General features: G+C 28.3%; 1 protein-coding gene across 3 annotated transcripts in view; it reads right to left on the reverse strand.

Annotated features, from left to right (window-relative positions):
- Nucleotides 1-7,556, reverse strand: part of LOC118205593 (mitochondrial basic amino acids transporter) — a 71,824-nt gene extending 64,268 nt beyond the window's left edge. Inside the window, exons 1-2 of one of the 3 annotated variants that reach the window (XM_085812967.1) lie at nucleotides 7,422-7,486; nucleotides 3,759-3,828 (exon numbers count right to left, since the gene is read on the reverse strand). The gene's annotated coding sequence lies outside the window, so the exon portion shown is untranslated. Of the gene's footprint in view, nucleotides 1-3,758; nucleotides 3,829-7,421 lie in introns of all 3 variants that reach the window. The other 2 variants (XM_085812968.1, XM_085812969.1) reach the window with 2 other exon arrangements.
- Nucleotides 7,557-8,188: the final 632 nt, after the last annotated feature.

The raw sequence follows: 8,188 nt of genomic DNA on the forward strand, positions 1-8,188 counted from the left end.
TATCTATGTGGAAGAAAATACTTGAATTTTAAAGTACAATTACGATACTGTATTTTGCTCAGAATCATATTCAAAAACACATATAATAAATTTAACCACTTTTTAGGAGAAGGAATTCATACGAAATCATCACGAATGCGTATTTTAAGTTAAAGATAATAACTTTGGTTCTATTTAATTAAATCCCCAAAGGTTTTAAATCTATTATTGTTGTTGATTTATATTCTGCTGCAGCTCATCGCTGAAATATAACTATTACAATTGAGCTTTTAAAGATTATTTTGAAGAAATTCTGAAGTTCAGGTCAATAAAGCGTAAAGCAAGGTCGGTAAGTGGAAAATCCTATTTAGAAACACTCGAAATCAAGTAAGCATTGCTTTATGCTTGAGCGTGTACACGAAAACTTTTGATATCTTTTACGTAGGGCGCTAAAATTACTCAGTTAGAAACAATATATGACCTATATTCATTTTATATGCAAATATAAATAAATTACTTGCTGCCTTTCAAGAAGGCGCTGAAAGCGCTTGAATTTCAAATTTATCCAACACGAATATTCCCGTGTGCTAGTTTCACCTTTGAGAAACTTTGACTCAATGTTTGTTACACTCTGTTAATATATGTGTGAAAGTAAAACATGCGCCCATTACGACAAAGTAACGAGTATGTCCTTTAAATCTAGGTCATAAGTGACGTTATACAGTTTATTTTGAAACTGCTCTTAAGAATTTTCCTTAATAAATTTTCAACGCAAATATTCTTTTATTAATATGAAATTCAATTATAATGAAAACTTTGTATAAATCGAACAGAAATGTGTATAAAGTTATCTGACAGTAACGATTAAGGAATTATGAAAATAAGTTTCAGAATTAACTTTTCAATTATAAGGCAAAATGCGCCAAAATGTTTTTATAGAAAGAAGTTATATTGGACATCACCTATTGAACACTGTTAAATTAAATACGTGATTTTTATCTCCTATAACGGTATTCGTTTTCCATGTAAATATTGTCAATAAAAAAAGTTTTAAAATATGTGATGCTATTTCTTTCTTTGTTTATTGAAATAACTACTACAGCGATATATTCAACGTTTTTATAAAAAAAGGCTTTACTGTAGTCTAAATGAGTTGATGAAAAATTGTTTTCTCGCTGGTTGTCTCGATTCGCGAATATATTTTTCTAAACAAAATAGTTTGGCTTGTTTTTTTCTTACAACGAAAAAGGATTCCAGAAATGTTTGGATCGTTTTGAATATTAAAAATGTCATTGTGTATCGGAATTTTTCTCTCCATTATGCCATTTGTTAGTGATTAAATGATTCACATCTGACTATAAGAAACCGTTAAGGGAATATTATTTTCATAATATACATAGTGAATATTTTGTCAACATTATCCATAAATTGGAAGACAAAAATTGCGTAATTTTTATGGAAATTTTAACATTTACGAATAATTTACTGAATCGGTTACTCCGTTGGTATAGAAAAATATGGGCACTTATTAAACCGAAACGCTTTTTGAATGCATTATAAAACTTGACAACAAATTTTAATTTGATGAGAAAAGAGCATTCTAAACTTAAATATATAACAAAAGTCGCATCGCGAGAAAAACTGATAAAAGTAATGTTTGTAAGCGAAACAAAATTGTATTTTATAGCAGTACGAATAATTTTAATTACAATAAACAAATATTTTTATGTTTTTTCAATGGATCCTAGGTCTACATCAAGTGGAATGCATATTTTTGCATTCCTGCGAAATCATCGTGGGTGTAAGACTGAATTTTGCCAAATTTAATTTTTTACTTATATCCTTCGTCTTTGCTACTAAATACTTTTCTTTCTGGAATTCATAATACTAATGAAAATTACACTGAAAGATTACTTATAATTCTTAGGTTTAGATTAAAAATAAGTTTCATGTACTTAAGTATGGAACAGAATTGGACTACCAAATCGCCAAATGGTCAAAATATAGTATAGCAAGTATATTCAGAGAATAGCTTAGTGTCTCCGCTGCTAGTTAATATTTTGGTATTCTGTACATATGCATTACTTACAGAGTAATGCAAAATTTAAAATTAAAATTCATTAACAGGGAAAAAACATTCAGGTTCCGCCCTCACTGCATTAAATCGAAGTAATAATCAAAGGTGTTATTACTTTCAGTCCTCTAATTTGATATCCTAACAAAATAAAAATTGTTGCCACGTCGCTTGCGTGAAATATTTTTCGCAAGTCTTCTATGCAAGAGATTCAGAAGGGGAAGATCTCTCGAAGAATCTCGAAGAATTAAATCTATTGTTTAATAAATAAATGTTAATGTCACCACTCGATACTAATCATAGCATTTTATTTTTTCCTACTGTTTAGCATTGTTATTTTTTCTTACTGTTTAGCATTGTTATTTTAAACTGTTCATTTCAAATACTATATGATTTTATGTTTTGTATTTTGAATTTCTGGAAGTTATTTCTTAGGTCAGTTAAGCTATCGTAATTGTTTAAGATGTGATGACCTTGTTTTAGATGTCAAAGTGCTGAATACGAAGATCAGATGTCAATTTTTGAACAATTTTCTTTTGATTTTTAAACGAAAAATTTTAGAGCATTAGATTTTAATAGGAGAATTTCAAACTGCAACTATTTTACATTTGTTTATTTAAACTTCGAGTCACAATTGACTGCTGTTCAGAATAATATATAACGATACCAGCGATATTTCTTCTTGCTTTGAGGAAAATTTAAATCCCGTGTTTTCGAAAGAATATGTTCCTGCTTCTATACAGTTCACCAAATAAGTGTAGGATACATAATCTTAAAAGAAACCAACTTAAATTTAATAAATGAATGCTCTTAGTTTAAACTGCAAAGGCGATAATCAGTGAAGTTTTACTGGATTCTCAAGTCATTCTCTATCTTTCTAAAGATGTTTTCAATATACATATAATTCAGAGATTATTAAATAAAGAAAGGAAGGAATCAACCGTCTAACCGTAAGTGCACACTACAAGATGGGACAGTTCAATAATATAACTTGATATAATTAATATAACATAATAAAATTGATATAAAAAGTCCCGCTGAAAGTTCCTTGGTCTTTTTCAAGAAGCATCTAAATAATTTTTAACAGAACCCAGTTTCTGAATTATATTTGGATCACTGTGAATTCTTGAAATAATAAAAAAATGTTTAAAATAAAAATTAATTTAATGGATAATATTAAATTAAAGTCCTTTTTTTAAATTTGAATTTTAATTAATTATCAAGTTATAATCTGCTCGAACATGACCCCCAAAATTAAGTGCAAAAATAATGATTTTGAGAAGATTATAAAAAGCATTTTCGAGTAATAAACTAAAATAAGCATTGGGCAAGTTAGAAGCAATGTGCTAAATAAATATTAATTAAATTTATAATCCGAGAAAAAGTAGAACTGCTGAAAGAACTTTACAGATCTAAAGCAACTATTGTAGAGCAAAATATTTCTCATCAAAATTTTGAAGAAACTAATTAATTTAGAAGAAATTAAACAAAAATAAAAAAATAATCAAAGCACAGTAATTTACAAATTGAGGAAGATAAAAAAATCCATATAAAATGGAAGGCTTATAGCGTAAAACGGGAAAGGAATGAAAATTAAAAAGGCCTAAAATGAGAAATATGCCTAAAATTGAGAAAAAATACATAAAATTGAATTAATTAATTAAATTAAACTAATTTGAATAGAATATAAAAAATAAAATAAAACCTGAATGAAGCAAAACATCCACATGACTATTTTCCATCTACTCCTTTCACATAGCTGTTTAGAAGTAAGACTACAGTTGAGTTGCAGGAGAGAAGTTAGAATAAATGGAAATAAAAAAAAAGCAAGAACTGAGTTAAGACGCAAATATGCAGCCAATAAAATTGAAAAATGAAAATTTTGGAAATTGTAATCTTAGTGTTAAATTTGAAATTTTATTGGAATTAATTTCGTTTTGTTAAACTAAACAACAGAAAAATAATAATTAAGACTAATGCATAATAAAATTAATTGGATTTTTTAAATTTATTTTTTAAAAGTCTAAGTTGGGGAAAAATTTTAAATTTTGAAGTAATTTAAATTAATAGACCTAAATTAATTTTTTATGTGTGTGTAAAATTATTTTTAAGCAAAAAGGAATTTGGGCTAAGGGAGAGCAGAAAATGTTTTGAAAAAGAGAAAGGTGGCTAATAGCAAAAATTCCTCACCTATTTGGTGTATACTAGGACTCTAACAGAAATGACCATTTGTTAGCAACGGAAAAAGAGGAAATATACAAATATATTTATAATTTTAAGCGTCGAGTAAATACCTAAAGATTTCATTTAAGTAAATCCTGTTACAGATAATAATAAAAATTAAAACTGAAAGTTGTGTGTACTTCTGGTTAGATGGTTAACTTTCGTGATTTAATTTGCGATTTTATTATTATTCCTTAACTATTTAATTCAATTCTCAGCATATTGCGTGGCTTTATTTAATTAAAAATTTCTAAGCTTTTGTTTATATATACGGGTATGTACTGTGCAAAATTAGCCCCAAAACTATACATGTGACTTAAACCATTTTACTTCCCGAAAACAATCAGAGGAAAGTCAATTTTAAATGTTGTATAAGAACTGAGTTACGTTTGATAAAATTTTCATATTTCTAGGAAAGTGAAATTCAAACTCATGTATTCGTGTCTGTCTGACGTGAAGAATATTTTATAGGAATTCGTATTCTAAAAATTATTTAGATTGCTTTATTGAGCAATATGTTTATGGGGTCTTGCCAAATTATTACTAATTTCTTCGATAGCTTGAACTGCGCAAGATGATTTATGTGATTAAGGGAAAACCGCAAGAGCTATCTGCCTAAGGGGAGGACTGCCTTTCTGAAGTACTTTCTAAGGGAAACTTGCTCGTATACATGTTAGACATGTGGAAAACCACGAAAACGCCCGTGCTGCCAGAACATTCGTGGTCTTTGAACCTCGGACCGAACTACCAGTGTTCAGCGACTTTACCGCTAGGCCGTTGGTGGGCTTAATTGGGCAAGAATATTTCGTCTATAAAAAATGCTTTTTCTGGAAACTTGTCCCCTGATCAAAGGTTTCTTATTTGATTCAATACTTAAACGGTATAAGTCTTTAGGTATAAGTCTGCGGTCAACTATTCAAGAGATACTGTTTAGTTCTCAATCTTAAGGAATGCCCTGTATATGTTATTTATATTATTTGTAAATGTGCTTTTTTTAAAGTAAAATACTGGTGAGGTTTGAGATTTAAAATTTTCCAAATTTTTTACAAACGTGGACTTTTGTAATTTAAACGTGGGCTTTTAAATTTTGAAATTTTTAGTAGACTTTTTAATAGCAGCTAATTTGATATCACTTCACCAAGTGCTAACAGAAAGCCAAACCCCCACAAACAGCATTTAGTTTTCTCTGTTAGAGCATTTTATAAACACTAAATGGCAAGATCTTAAAAAATATTTTAGGGTAAAGCACAGAAGTTATAAAAAAATTGAATATTTACATAGTATATACTTTGAATATTTGAAAACTCAAAATTCATTAGTCAAAACTTCCTTAAAATATTTCTAAATCAAAGTTTAAAAACCAAAAGACGATCTGCGCAATTGCTGCAGGTTAAAAAAACATGTATACTGTCTTAAGAGTTACGAATGCAAGTTGGGAAAAGGTCTGAGCATTTGAGAACAATTGAAAGTTATTTTAAATTGAAAATTTATCTCAAATATCTCAGAGGCACGAAACTTGTATTCGGAACTCATTGATCAACTTGGTTCCAGGCTTCAAAACACTTTTTCCTTGATAAGTTCTTTTTGAAGCGTTGAACTGAGGAGATCAATATTTAATTTTGCTTATTTTAATATTAATGCTTTCCATATTTTAATTTTTACATGTACTACATTTGGGTACTACTTTCTTCGAGGTAAAAAATGGTTAGGACCTTCATGGGATAGGAATTGTAATCTTGAATATTTGCATATATTACATCGAATATTCGATGTAATACATATATTATTATAATGTAAGATATATATTGTATTATATAGATATATCATATATTAAATACACAAATACATACATATATATACAGACATACAAAATGGTGTGTGTATGTATGTATGCATGTATGTATAAAATGGAATATTTCATTTAGCGATTTTAAAACCAAGATCTGTTATTTAATTGATAATTACTAACTTATTTCTTATAAATTTAGGTTAGTTAATTGGTAAATGACAGTGATATTCGCGAAATTACATTCACAATAAGGGTCATGAATATTTACAATAATTTGTAACAGAAATCACATCAGTTTCGTAAAATCATTTTCAAAACTCTCCGAACAAAAGAATATATAAGTCATTGCTCAGGCAATTACGTAAAGTTTAGTTAATAGTTAATGGCCATCCCGTAGAAATAGGCTGATTTTAAAATTTGCATATACCAGACTTTTTCAGTTAAGTCGTCGGAATACAAGAACCTAAGCATGCTTCTTTGCGAATATATTCTTTCATAGAATTTGGAGCTTGAAAAGCAAGTATTTTGTTGCTAAGCGCATTCAATACTTGACCGATACTGACATGAGTTTATACGGAACACTCATGTAATATTCGAAAACGTGATATTTGAGTAGCATTATAATAGGGATTCTGTGTAATATTTTTCATAAATGGTTTTAAAACTAATATTTAAAATTTTGATACTGATAATATATAAATGATATCAATAAAAATTATAATAAATGATGAATAAATGATAATAATAAATGGTGAATAAATCATTTATTATGAAAATATAATAATATTATCTATAATAAATTTATTATTCTCTAATAAATGATGAATTGAAAAAGAAATAAATTCATTTTATAAAAATTATCTTATCAATAAATTGTATTGATCATGTTTATCTGTATTACTACTTTCTTCTTTAAGCTTAATTTATTTTCATCTTAGTGTGGGGAGCAGTTGCAGTTTAAATATGTATAATGCAAATTATTTTATATAGCAATTCGATTTCATTTCCCACAAAATTTATTATATAATAAATAGCACCATTATTCATTTGTAAAGATTCATAGAAAAGGCACATATAATTCAAATAGCTCATATTTTTTTACTGAGTTTACTGATAGACACATTCGATCAGCAGAATTATATCAGATGCCAATCTGTTAAGTTAACAAGTTTAAAATATCAGCCATCGACAATTCTACAAATTAAGAATCATGAAAACCATTTGGATTAAGATTACATATTTATTCCAGGATTATGTATAGTGGTATTTGTCACCAAAATAAACCTTATAAATAGAAGACATATTGCATTTCAAATTTCTTTTGTAAACTGTAAAAAATACATAACAAGATCTTACCTTTTTGTGAGAGTGTTTCTCTCTGGAATGCGCTGAAGAATATGGAGTGACTGGCCTTGAGTTCTAGATGAAGATCCGATATTTATCTGTATCTGATAAAATGAAGCAAGACTCTTGACAGACTAGCGAATTCCCATTCGCAGTCAAATGTGATCCTAATCACCATGACGGATACTCGTCACGTGCACTATAATTTGCGGGTCCTGATTTTCAAGAAGCTGAATAATGACCAAATAAGTGGTAAATATTAAAAAAAGCCTTATATTTTACTTTCTTTTTTCAATCATATTGCAGAAATATGATTATAATTAAAAAGTCTATTTCTCTGTCTGCCTTTCATTTGCTTTTCCCCCTGAATAGGAATTGATGGCTAACTTTTCTTATCCTTTGTCTTTTCTTATTATATCTTTAATATCACGTTCTTCGCACTTACGCGACATCAAATTCAATTCAACAACAAAATCACAAAATATTTAAAAACAGCATATCATTAGAATTTCCAGTAGATAGTCTCGCGCTCTAGAGATAAAAAATGTTTTACTCCGTACAGTGGTGCCACTGCTTGCTTTGAAATCGTTGAGTTTGTTAATAAAAATTCATTAGAGTTTTACAAAGTATCAAAGAGATAATAAAACACATTCGAAATTCAAAATTCGGGGCTTCCAGGGGCACATGTTCAGATAACGGATTACGTTAATCAAAATTTGATGGTTATAGGTACTTTCATTTCTTCACATTGCGATAAACATACATACATTCATGTAGAT

The sequence above is a fragment of the Stegodyphus dumicola genome, chromosome 3, assembly GCF_044657685.1.
Source record: "Stegodyphus dumicola isolate Sdum_Otavi_A_Nest chromosome 3, ASM4465768v1".
Lineage (NCBI taxonomy): Eukaryota > Metazoa > Arthropoda > Arachnida > Araneae > Eresidae > Stegodyphus > Stegodyphus dumicola.